This window comes from Pyrus communis, chromosome 4, assembly GCF_041283825.1.
Source record: "Pyrus communis isolate YQ-2024b chromosome 4, ASM4128382v1, whole genome shotgun sequence".
NCBI lineage: Eukaryota > Viridiplantae > Streptophyta > Magnoliopsida > Rosales > Rosaceae > Pyrus > Pyrus communis.
This window is the reverse complement of record NC_142568.1, coordinates 6,824,089-6,837,854: the sequence shown is the minus strand read 5'-3', so window position 1 is coordinate 6,837,854 and position 13,766 is coordinate 6,824,089. Positions and strand designations below refer to the sequence as shown.

General features: G+C 37.5%; 1 long non-coding RNA gene, 1 other non-coding gene and 1 pseudogene across 2 annotated transcripts; all 3 read left to right on the top strand.

Annotated features, from left to right (window-relative positions):
- Positions 1-305: 305 nt before the first annotated feature.
- Positions 306-5,091, top strand: LOC137721945 (uncharacterized). The gene is made up of 5 exons (XR_015961170.1): positions 306-1,963; positions 2,182-2,294; positions 2,596-3,367; positions 4,647-4,905; positions 5,011-5,091. It is a non-coding gene; the product is annotated as an uncharacterized LOC137721945 (transcript).
- A 1,053-nt stretch (positions 5,092-6,144) lies between these two features.
- LOC148697377 (uncharacterized) lies at positions 6,145-8,329 on the top strand. Its single transcript, XR_015961531.1, has 6 exons — positions 6,145-6,291; positions 6,829-7,095; positions 7,220-7,437; positions 7,561-7,656; positions 7,743-7,823; positions 7,921-8,329. It is a non-coding gene; the product is annotated as an uncharacterized LOC148697377 (long non-coding RNA).
- A 2,353-nt stretch (positions 8,330-10,682) lies between these two features.
- LOC137721944 (blue copper protein 1b pseudogene) lies at positions 10,683-11,370 on the top strand (annotated as a pseudogene).
- Positions 11,371-13,766: the final 2,396 nt, after the last annotated feature.

The window sequence follows — 13,766 nt, the reverse complement described above, 5'->3', positions numbered from 1 at the left end:
CACGGATATGTGCCCATCGTTAATGGATCAAGGTGGTCTTGAGCAAGCTAATGCGTTAGGAGGGTTTCAGGGGCAACAAAGACAAAAGTATGATCCATACTCCCATAACTATAACGCGGGGTGGCGTGATCATCCACACTTAAAGTGGAACAATTAAGACAACGGACAACAATCTGTTCCTAACAACTATAACCGTTTACCTGGCTCCTTTCAAGCAAGACCGCATGCACCATTTCAGCCTCAACAACAACAAGCTCCAAGTAAGTCTTTTGAGGATTTAATTGCTTTTTTAGCTAACTCTACTTAATCTCATCAACAGAAAACAGACAAAGCAATTGAAAACCTTGAGCGCCAAATGAGTCAGTTAGCAAGTTTGATGGGGCAACAACATCAACCAGGAAGGTTGCCTAGCCAAACCGTGGTGAATCCAAATGCGGAGCAAATGAATGTTGAGACTTTAAGGAGTGGAAAAGAAGTTTTTGAGCAGCCAAGGATGCAAAAGAGGACTAGAAAAGATACAAATGAGCAAGGGGAACAACAAACCAAAAATCTTGAGCAAGATGAGGCTTCAACATACACTGAAAAGTCTCCTAAAGATACAGAATTGAACAAAAAAGATTCTGATAAGGTAAGTAAAGAATTTCAAAATTCATTTAACTCATGTGTCCCTATTCCTTTTCCTCGTAGGTTTATGAAGTCTAAGAAAGAGCAAACTAATAAGGAAATCTTGGATACTTTCCGAAAAGTCCAAGTGAACTTACCTCTTTTAGATGCCATAAAACAAGTGCCCAAGTATGCAAAGTTCCTTAAAGAGCTTTGTACGAACAAGAGGAGATTCAATGATCAAGAAACTGTGGCATTAAGCGAGGAAGTATCAGCTGTTTTGCAGAGAAAGCTACCACCGAAGTTGAAAGATGCCGGTAGCTTTACCATTCCATGTGTAATTGGAGGGAAAGAGTTTGGGAGAGCATTGTGTGATTTAGGGGCATCCATCAATCTGATGCCATATTCAGTGTATGAATCACTAAACCTTGGAGACTTGAAGGAAACAAAGGTAGTAATCCAGTTGGCAGATCGTTCAAATAGATATCCCAAAGGCCTATTGGAGGATGTACTTGTGCAAGTGAATGAACTTATTTTTCCCGCTGATTTTCTTGTTCTTGAGATGGAACATGACCCTATGCCTACTGCATTTCCTCTTATATTGGGAAGACCATTCCTTAGAATGGCACGTACGAAGATTGATGTTTACGATGGTACTTTAACCATGGAAATTGATGGAGAAAGCGTCAAGTTCAAAATCTTCAATGCTATGAGGTACCCTAGTGATTTTGAATATTGTTTGTCTATTGATACGTTTGACTATTTTGTGAAGGATTGTTTTAATGAAGGTGTGGGACAAGATAATTTAGAGAAGGCGTTAGTGCATAGCATTACACATGAAAAACTTAATTATTCCAAGCACATTGAAGAAGAATTAATCTAGACAGTGGCAGCCCTTGAGTCTCTTTCACTAATTCGTGGTAAGTCTTCTTCCTATTTTATTTCTCTTCCTACTTCTAACGAAAAAAATTCTTCCTTCTGTGATTCAGGCACCCAAATTGGAGCTTAAACCGATTCCTGAACATTTGAAGTATGCATTTTTGAAAGAGGATGAAACATTACCGATCATCATATCGTCACAACTCACAGCAGAAGAGGGGGAGAAATTGATCCGGGTACTGAAGGATCACAAAACTGCCATAGCTTGGAGCATTGCAGATATCAAAGGTATAAATCCAGCTACATGTATGCATAGGATTCTACTGGAGGAAGGTGCAAAACCTACAAGGGAAGCTCAACGCCGTTTGAACCCACTCATGATGGAGTTCGTCAAGAAAGAGGTTATCAAGCTTCTTGATGTTGACATCATATATCCAATCTCGGACAGTAAGTGGGTGAGCCCTGTTCAAGTAGTTCCAAAGTGATTCGGAGTCACAGTTGTTAAGAATGAAGCTAGTGAGCTAGTGCTTACACGTGTGCAAAATAGTTGGAGAGTCTGTACAAATTATCGGAAGATAAACAACACCACACGCAAGGATCACTTTCCAGTTCCATTCATTGATCAAATGTTAGAAAGGTTAGCTGGTCATTCTCATTATTAATTTCATGATGGCTATTCTGGATATAATCAAATTGCAGTTGCTCCGGAGGATCAAGAAAAGACGACTTTCAATTGTCCATTTGGCACATTTGTATACCGGAGGATGCCGTTTGGACTTTGCAACGCCCCGACCACATTTCAAAGGTGTATGGTAAGTATCTTTTCTGACATGATTGAGAAAATAATTGAAGTGTTCATGGATGATTTTTTAGTTTATGGTGATTCTTTTGATACATGTCTACATAATCTATCCCTAGTTTTAAAACGTTGTCAAGAAACTAATCTGGTCTTAAATTGGGAAAAATGTCATTTCATGGTTTCGCATGGATTAGTTCTAGGGCATATCATATCTGAAAATGGAATTAAAGTTGATAAATCTAAAGTAGAACTTGTTAGTTCTTTACCCCTCCCTACTACTGTTAGGGAGGTTCGTTCTTTTCTTGGACATGCAGGTTTCTACCGTAGGTTTATGAAAGACTTCTCAATGATTTCTAGACCCTTATGCCGTTTGCTTCAAAAGGATGTAACATTTGATATGAATGAAGAGTGTGTGGTGACATTTAACAAGCTTAAGGAGTTGTTCTCCACGGCTCCTGTGATCATGCCACTAGATTGGAGTTTACCTTTTGAGTTAATGTGCGATGCTTCAGATTATGATGTCGGTGCAGTTCTAGGACAGCGTGTCAACAAAGTGCCACATGTCATCTATTATGCATCACAAACACTCAATGATGCACAGTTGAATTATTCAACAACAGAGAATAAGCTTCTAGCTGTTGTATTTGCTTTAGAAAAATTTAGATCTTATCTGATTGGAACTAAAGTTATTATGTTTTCTGACCATGCAGCTTTGAAGTATTTACTCACAAAAAAAGATGCAAAACCGCGACTCATTCGATGGATACTTCTGCTTCAAGAGTTTGGCTTGGAGATCAAGGATAAGAAAGGGAGTGAGAATGTTGTAGCAGATCATCTTAGCAGACTTGTGCACTCAAACACAGAGGAAGATTTCATCCCTTTACGTGAGAGTTTTCCGGATGAGCAATTGTTTTCATTAAAGGTTACTGACCCTTGGTATGCAGATATTATCAATTACAAGGTCACCAAAAAGATTCCGGATGATTTTACACGTGCTCAGAAAGATAAGCTTGTCAAAACCGCCAAATGCCACAAGTGGGATGATCCTTATTTGTGGAAATATTTCCCTAATCAATTGATTAGAAGGTGCGTCCCTGAATCTGAGTTTAAATCTATTCTAACTTTTTGTCATTCTTATGCATGTGGCGGCCATTTTGGAGCAAAGAGGACAACCCTTAAGGTGTTAGAGAGTGGTTTTTATTGGCCTAGTTTGTTTAAGGATGCGTACGAGTTTTGTGCAACATGTGATCGTTGTCAACGAACAGGTAACTTGGGCCCAAGAAATCAAATGCCACAAACCCCTATTTTGATTGTTGAGATCTTTGATGTGTGGGGCATTGATTTCATGGGACCTTTTCCATCTTCAAATGGTTTTCTTTACATTTTATTGGCTGTGGATTATGTTTCTAAATGGGTGGAAGCTAAAGCCACCAAAACTAATGATTCAAAAGTTGTTTCAGATTTTATTAGGACTAACATCTTTGCAAGATTTGGGACACCTAGAGCAATCATTAGCGATAGAGGGAGTCACTTTTGCAATAGAACATTTGAAGCGTTGCTTAGGAAGTACAATGTCACACATAAGGTATCTACACCTTATCATCCGCAAACTAGTGGTCAAGCAGAAGTATCGAACCGTGACGTGAAGCAAATTTTGGAGAAAACTGTGAGTCCTAGTAGGAAGGATTGGAGCATGCGCTTGAACGATGCATTGTGGGCTTATAGGACTGCTTATAAGACTCCTATTGGAATGTCCCCATTTCGATTAGTTTATGGAAAATCATGACGTCTTCTAGTAGAATTAGAACACAAAGCTTATTGGGCGATCAAAGCCTACAACATGGACATGAGTGTTGCTGGACAGCAAAGGAAGCTTCAATTGAATGAGTTAGATGAAATCCGGAATGATGCATACGAGTCTAGGCAAATATACAAGGAGAAATCAAAGGCATTTCATGACAAAATGATATCAAGGAAGAGCTTTGCCATTCTCACCTTCGGTTATTTCTAGGTAATCTTCGTTCTCGATGGGTTGGTCCGTTTGTTATAACTAATATTTTTCCTCATGGTGCAGTGGAAATCCAAAGTGCAAAGACCAGAAACATGTTCAAAGTGAATGGACATAGACTCAAACCATATTACGAGTCTTTTGTGGAGCATGATGTGGAGGTTATACCCCTCCAAGAACCAGCTTCCCTTGAATGATTACTGTTGGTATCGTCTGGCTGCGGACGTAAAAGCAAGCGCTTATTGGGAGGCAACCCAATATTTCTATTCATTGTCTTTTTATGTCATTTTCAATTTTTCGTTTGTTTTTTTCTAAGTTTTCTTGGGTGCTAAGCTGAATTATTTCTTTTCTTTGTAGGAATCTTTGGTTATGTCCACCCTTGGAGTTGATTGTAGAATTGAAGTTTGCCCAAATCGTGCGACCCTTCGGCGATCCTGTAAAAGGCGAATCGTTTACCAAAAAGGACATGGAGATAGCGCATTGGTTTATACTCAACAATTGTGATGAGACTTTGCCATACCTTGAAGAGTATGAACAGTTGATGAAGCGGGAACATCCTTCACATTTATATGCCAAGAAGCACTGTGAATTGTTTCCTTCTTGGTTTCGCGAACATGTAGGTTGTATGTGTTTTGAATTGAGCATATTTTTCCAAATTGTTCATGTCCATCTTTAAATTTGGTTACACTAACAAGTTAACATTTTGTATATGTTATATTAGATAAACAAATTGAAGGAACTGAATTCACCCTTTTACAATGAAGAATTATATAATTTGCGCAAGAGGACTGCTTCACGCTAAATTGTTCTCAAGTTGTCATGTCAACGAGATCAAGTTCTTGGGGGCAGCACATGATGACAAGTCATCTACTCAAAATAGTGGTGTACTTGTCCCAGGTGTCGACAACAGTGAAGACATTGATTTTTATGGCAAACTAACTAGTGTGGTACTATTGCTTTACAAAGACAGGCGTCAAGTAATATTGTTTAAGTGCCTTGGTTTGATGCAAACCCAGCACTACCAGGCGTTGGTACCATGAAGACCCATAAATTTTGGCAACTATGGCGAAACAAATATTCTATCTAGATGACCCAAAGGCCAACAGTGGTTGGAAAGTTGTTCAAAAGATTGATCAAAGAGGGCTATATGATATTCCTGCACTAGATCATGATGACAACGACAACATCGCTGACTAACAGCTATCATTTTCGATATAAATTGGTGAAGAAACACTCCAGGATACTAATGTTGTCTAAGAACCATTTCAAGTAGTTGGAGTTCCCGAAATCGAAATACCAATAGAGTCAATTACAATTGACCTCGGTGATCTGCCACGATGCAATGCACCAGAAGAGGCAAACAAAGATTAGGATGAATGGGAATCCGAAAATGATAGTAGTGAGGATAGCAATAGTTATTATTGTAGTTTGAATGAGGTTTAATGTAAACTTATTAAATTTAATGGTATATTTTTATTAAGGAGCTTTAAATTTTATTTAATTTGTACGTAAAATAAATTTTATAATTATTATATATTTATTAAGTAGCATTAAATTTTATTTAATTTGTATGTATAATAAATTTTTTTTTTTTTTCAAATATAACTTGCGCGACGCCACAATGAGGCCGTTGTGCAAACACCTATAGTGCGACGTCATAACGTATACATGTGTCGCACAATTTGTTAAAATTTTGGTAGTTCAATTAGAAAATATGGGAGTTTTTTTTTTTTAATTTTTCCAAATTATTGCGCGACACTGGTGCGTCGCGCAAGGTCTTTTTAATATCAAAGTCACCCTCCCTTTCTCGCCCTCTCACTCACTCCATCTATCTCTTCCCTCTTGCAATGTTTCACTCTTAGTCTCTCTCTTCCCTACTCCACTGTTTCGTTCTTGCTCCACGGCGAATCGAAAGGAAAAATTGGTCACTCAAACTAATTTCAGTTCACTCGCGCCTCAGCACTTCATTTTCCAAATTCCTCTTCACTGAAGTTAATCGAAAGTAGGTTACCCTCTTCATCTCCTCAAGTAAATTTGATTATCTATCAATTTCCCCCAATTTTTTTTGTTGGTTTCAAATTTATATTGATTGCTAGGTTTTGGAAGGGATACGGGTTTGGGTAATTTCATATTATTTTGGGATTTTGGCAAATTGTGGCTTTTGAGTTTGGATTGGAATTTGGTTTTTGTTCACAATTTCTGATAAACCCCAACAAGAAATTTAGGAGTCTAATTTTTTTTTTTTAACATAATCTTCAGACTTTTTTCGGACAGATGCTAATTGTATGTGTAACAAAGTCGATCCTTTCTTGGGGCAGCTTCTTTAGAGTCTAAGCCGAGGTTTAGATTAGTAATTAAGTGTTGTGGATCACCTAAAAAATAGTTATGGTTGATGCCTCTGTATACTGGAATTTTGAGTGTGGACACATGGGTGTCCGTGTGCTGTGTTTTCTGGAGGTAGACCTTCAGATTTTGCAAATAGAAAGTTTTTTTTGTTCGTTGTGTTTCCTTCTTGAGAGTTTAATTGATGAAAAAGTAGTCGGAGGCTGCAGGGTTGATGAGCACTGAATGGGCTAGCATAATCTAATCGTAGCTGTATGAAGGCAGGAACATAGCTTACTCCAACAAATTCATCAAGATAGCGTATGACTTGTGACATTGTGGAGCGGTTACCTCACAGCAGCATAGTAGCATCGCTATCAGCTGTGTTTTGTTATTCGGTGGACAATTGGCATTGTGCTATATAGTGGGAATCTTGGGCAGAAATTCTCGAGGAGACGAGAAATTGGTGCGGCATGAGTTGTCGGTTAGTATTTTCATTTTTAGCCTTTATTATTTTTAAATTTTGATTTCAAATATTATAAACAAAAATATATTATCTTAATAGTATTAAATTTCTTACTATTATTTTATTATTTTCATATTTGTAGTTCAATTATAGTCTTAAGGACATATCCCCTGAGGCCACCGCATACTTAGAAGAGAACATAGCAACCCGGTACAAACATTGGAAGTGCGAACTCCACGCGCATTTTAAGAAATGGGATGATCCAGTGATTACTTGCCTAGAGGGTTGCCCAACGGAGTTGTTGGAGCGGTCGAAGGATTGGGAGTGGCTCTGCAAACATTTACGGACACAAGATTTATGGTAAGTATGTACATAATATGTTAATAATAATTTATTACTGTTTTAGTTTTTTTTTTTTAAAACTTTTTTACTAATTTCTTTCAAATAGTTGCACTAACATATATATTGTGTGTTTAACATAAGAAATCTGTTGCTGGCAAGAAAGCTCGGGAGTTAAAGACACTTCTCCACCATTTCGATTTGATGCCCTTCTCCTATAGGGTTGAAGTGCAACGTCAGGTAAAGTATATTGATTTTAAATTTTATACAATTTAATTTTTTTATTATGAATAATAACATTTTCTTAATTTTTTTTTGTTCTTTAGGAGGGTTCTAAATTCCCAAAGCTCGACATGTTCAAGGACGTTTATGTTCGACTTGTCAATGAGGCCACTGAGCAGCTCCATGTAAGTATATGTAATTGTTATTATTCTTATATTTATGAATCGTTCAAATATTAACTACATTTTTATTAAATATTAATATTTTTTCTTATTATTACAGGCTACTATGGTGGAGAATAGTCTCTTCAACAAGCGGCATCACAGCTTCCCCCGGATACCCCAATCAAGGACGTCACTGTACCCAAGGACGCGAGTCTTTAGATCCTGACTGAGACCCTAGATCAGACGTTCAGTCATCGTCATGGCAAAGTTGTTAAGTGAAAGTATGGGTCCGTGAGACAGGTGCCTCCTTTTCCTGACTGACCATGGGACAGGTTGTCGCCCTAATGGAGGAAGTGGCAACCCTAAAAGCCCAAATTGCAGCCCAGGACAAGAAAATGATCATGATCTTACGAGCCTGCAAGTTGTCCGACCTCCAAATCCCGATGCCAGCTCTTGATCCTGCTCCACCTTCAACATCCCAAATGTTTCACCCAACCGATAGCTAGTATCCTGATGCATCAAACCTAAACGACTATTTGTTGTAGTTTTTTTATTTTTTATTTTTTATTTTTTTATTTTTTTATTTTTTTATTTTTTTTATTCGGATAGCTTGTACGTTCATTTTCATATATTTTATAGTTAAATATTTTTTCTCTGATTTATTAATTATTGTTTATAATTTAATTAAAATATTTATACAAATTATACAAATATATATATATATATATATATATATATATATATATATATTGTCAGAAGAAAATAAAACAAATAACAATACCTTTGTGCGAAGGCTGCGTAAGCTACGTCGCGCACCTATCTTCGTGCGACAATGAGACTAAGCTACGTTGCGCAAAAGGTTTTGTGTGAGGCATGTTATTGTCGTCGCACAAAGACATTTTGTGCGACATAGTTTACATAGTCGTCGCGCAAACCCTTCTCTCACGACTTTTGCACGACGGAAGCCGCATCGAAGGTTTTGTCGTGCTAATTCTCAGGCGATGTTTTTGTCTTTGTGTGACAAACTGTGCTTCGTCACACAAACTATTAATTGTAGTAGTGTGTTGATGTCAAAATCAATGAGACTTTGGAATAACATAAAGTGTCAAGTTTGTGACCTTTGCAAGGTTGCTCCAATCATCTAGTGAGGATAATATGTAAAGAGATAAAGATAGAGAAGCAAACACAAGTTAGCAATGGTTCAGCCTAAGTCGGGCTACGTCTATGAGGGTAAAAGAGTTCTATTTAATAGTGAAGAGTTTACACAATACATAGGTTCAAGCACAATCATCATTAATTATTAAGTTTTATTAACGAGTTTAAGTACGGCAATGACATTAGGGATAATTATAGGATAATGATCTATTTTTATAGTTGATGAAAGTCCCAAGCCTTCGTTCGCGGTCATTGTGGAATTCTAGGGGCTTTATTCTAATGCTGACACGTGCTACATGATGATTGGCCTCCTGGTTAGAGCGAAGCTCTTGGGCTTCGGCAGGGGTGCCTCAACATGAATTCTTTAGTGGGTCCTTGAAGATATGACGTTGATCGGTGTATGGTAAAAACGGAATTAAACCCATTTTACTCTTTTTGTTGGACTCCTTCCATCCTCACTTAAACTCCAAACCTAGTAATCAATTTCCTACACAAATCTATCAATGAATCTAAAGAACAACAATAATATAGTGGATGACGGTTTTGAAGGTGCATGAGGTTGGGAGATCATGAGAGATATGATGAAGGTTGAGTATGCAATGGAGACGAGAGAATGTGAGACCACAAGGGAGATGAGGGAGGAAAAGAAATGAGGAGGGCTACTTGGGTATTGTTGAAAATGAATCTCACATTCATGGGAGAAGAAATTTTACATGAGCTTATAAGTAAGCTGGGATATCTTCCTATTACCAATTAGTTTTATAGTGAAGCCTCAACTTCTTTCAAGTATTAGATGCATACAAAGCATCATGTGACAAATCCAAGAATCGAATTAGTTTAGTCAAAATCAACAATCCCCATTCGGGTCAGGCCAACACTGAGTTTTTTGGTTTTTCTTAGTTTGTTCTAGTTCGGTGTACCAGTTTAAATGGCCAACCCTATCCACCAAACAAGGTGGTGTTTTTCGTGGGATAAACCTTCCATGAACCCGTTAGTTTTGTGTCATTTCGGTTCGAGTTAATAGATCATACAAGAAATAGCCATGTCTATACACCACGATGATAAGTTTTACAATACAATCATATAATGCAAATGGATAATGCTTCACGCAAGTTCGAATCTCCTTCTTCATATATTAGAATAATTTATGAAACATGAGAATTTGGACAATTAATAACACTCTTAGCAAAATGTAAGTAGTGATATTCTCGTCAAAGCCATATTATTGGTAGCCCATTATGAGGCTTAGCCCACTCTCTCACCCCTTTAGTGTAAATAATATCGTTTGTTAAAAATGGTATATTGATAAGTGCTATTAACCAATTGACCTACAATTTTTTTACGATATTTCTTTTTCATTAGGCATCCATAATAGTGCAGGAAAACCAATTCGTAGGGCACGCCACATATAACTTCATGGAAGGTTCCTGGTCACACAGAGCAACCATTTTTAAATATGTCCAACAAAAACAAGATTGATGTGCTAGAGAGTATAATTTGTTTATTATGTTGTATTTAACTCTCAAATCTTTTCGTACCGTTCGGCAGGGCAATGCCGTCCGTGGACAAACCCAATGCTAGACTAGAGTACTCATGTCGATTACAACCCTATAAATTTGCAAACTTTCAACTCATTTTGGCAACCAAATTGATCGAGCTCATCATCTAAACAACAACCAACTTTAGAGAGTGAACCACTTCCCAGCTCAATACTAGCTAGTTGTGATGGCCACTTCCCAGCTCTTCCTAATCCTAGCCATTCTAGCAATTTTTGCACCTTCAATTTTAGCAACAGATTATGTTGTTGGCGACTACAAAGGGTGGACGATTAATTGTGATTATCAAGCTTGGGCTCGGGGAAAGATGTTCTATGTTGGCGACAACCTTGGTAAATACCAAAAACACTAACTTCTCTCTAAGTTATATCATACATTAAATTTAGGCCAAATTATTATGGTCCTTGTAGTTTGGATGAGCGAAGTTCAGCTTTAGTCCATATAGTTTCAGTTGTGGAGATTTAGGTCCATGTATATTTGTTTAATTTTATTATTATAAATAGTGGTTTGGGAATTCATCAAAGAGTTTTTTTTTATCTTTGATCTTATGCAGTTTTTAACTATCCAAAAGGCGCCCACAATGTGTTCAAGGTGAACGGCACAGGCTTTCAAGAATGCTCAGCTCCATTAGACTCTGTGCCATTAACAAGTGGAAAGGATGTGATCAACCTTGCAACCCCAGGAAGAAAATGGTACATTTGTGGTGTTTCTCAGACTGTTTAGATGCTGGCCAGAAGCTTGCTATAACTGTATTTCCATCATCCTTTGCTCCTAGCCCTAGCCCCACCTGGGGATACAGCGACCAGAAAGAGAATGCTGCTTCTAGCCCTGGCCCCACCTGGTCAAACATCAACTAAAAGCGTTTAATTTGAACAAAGACATGGGAATCTAACGATTAATAACAACATTAGTCGTTGGTTAATATCCGATTAGTATCATGACTTTTTTCTAATTACATTGTTACCGAGTAATTGAGTTTTACCACTATTAATAAGTGAGTTTGGCAATCTGTTTGTGATGTTACAAACGTTGTATGAATTGTTCTGCAATTTTGTATACTTTGTTTCTTACGAAATCAAACACTTTTCTTTTGAGAGCACTTCCAATGTGCTCTTTTGCCCTGTGGACCGGCCCCATTTGCAATCCAATCCCCTGCCAAAGTGACGCAAGCCCATATGGGCAATTGGGCTAAGGGGGAGCCCGTGGGAGAGCTCAGGCATAAGTCCAAGGCCAGAGCGCCTGAGGGGGAGTGATGCAAGGCTAACATCAGTATGACATCAGCCACGTTATAAAAATTTTTGCGTCAGGTGCATGCATAACATGCGCGTGTGGGGGTACTTTACCGATGATATTTCAGGCGGTAGGGCTAGCGTGGCAGCCCACTCACTAGTTGTTGAATCTGGACTGTTAGATTTCTAGATCAATGGTCTAGGTTTTATTGCTTTAAAAATTAAAAAAAATAAGAAAAATAAGAAGAAAAAAAAAACACGAATGTTATGGTGGGCCACGTGTCACAATCTGGACTGTTGGATTTCAAAAAAATTTGTAATCATTGATTTAGATTAATCAAGTTAATAAAAAATTTAAAAATAGTTAAAAATTCGAAAAAAAAATTCAAAATATATATATATATATATTTTTTCTATAGATACCTTACCATTTTCTCTCACCTTACACTACATTTCAATATTTTCAACGATTCTAAACATGGAAGGACACATTGCGCGATGGAATTGGTTAAAAATCTTATAGAAGGACACGTGACGTGACGAAATCGTTTATCCTATCCGAAATTAAAAATTAATTTATTTTTATTATTTTAGAAAATAAAAATTACTAATATTTTATTACCTATTGCCATGGCTATTCAGTTTATGGGTGGAGATGCAAAAGGCAATTACTATTCCTTAAAGGCAGTTACTATTCACTTAGGAGATTGAATTGCCTATTACCAAAGAGGGCCTTTACACACTGAAAATGCTCTGATGAACTACTATAGCACGAGGTGTACTGTTTATCGTCCTCAATTGGGTCCACATTGTTCTTCTTCATTTTTGGCATGTAATATTAATCACACCTTGGGAAAATTCTTACCTATAATTATTCGGTTGATATCTCTTGTGTCTTTCACCATACAAGTGATATACAATTTGTTACAAGGCAAATATATGTCTTGCATTTGGCATAAACTACTAGTCTAGCAATGAAAGGTACATGCTTGGCAAATATGGTTCCATTCCTTTTAGATGAATAACATAGCGGAACATTTTTTTTTTAACCACCGGGCCCACCTAGGGGTGGCCGCGGTCCAGTCTAGTTTGCTTTACCCTCGGAATTAAACTGAATAATAATCAGTTTTATTGGGTTTCAGGGTCTATTTGGTTTGGAATTTGTTGATGGTAAAATCAGTGAGACTTTGGAATAACGTAAAGTATCAAGACCTTCGTAAGGTTGCTCCGGTCATCTAGTGAGGATAAAGAGATAGTGATAGAAAAGCAAACATAAGATATACGTGGTTCATCCTAAGTTGGGCTATGTCCACGAGGGTCATTAATAGTGAAGAGTTTACACGATACATAGGTTCAAGCACAATCATCATTAGTGAGTTCTAATGACGAGTTTAAGTATAGTAATGGCATTAGGATTAATTATAGAAAATGATTTCTTTTTTTATAGTTGAGGATGGTCACATGCTTTCATCCGCAATCGATGTGGGACTCTAGGATCTTTATTCTAATGTTGAGACGTGTTGCATTGTGATTGTCCTCCTGGTTGGAGCAAAACTCTTGTGCTTCAACATGGATGCCTCAACATAAATCCTTCAGTGGGTCCCTAAAAATATAAAATCGACCGGTGATCGATGGTTTTGGGATTGATGTAAGGATAATGCTTCACGCAAGTTCGATTCTTCCTCTTCATATATTAGAGTAATTTATGACAATGCTTCACGCAAGTTTGAATCTCCTCTATGCTCGGCTATCTCATGTATCCCATGCTTCAAGCACGTAGACACGGAATCGCCATGTCTCAAAGATCGTGCCTTGAAAATCAGGTTTTAACATCATCGCGCTTACATGGAACATCGTGAAAACGGCTAAACCTTACATCTTTTGAATTTAAATGATTAAACACGATATCTTTAAGATCTTATTCTCGAAACCATCTTGTCCTCCTGCCTATAAAAGCCCAGCTCCTCTTAATCAGTATTTTACGCTTAGAAACAAACTCTCAGAATCCCTAGCTTCCAAATCAT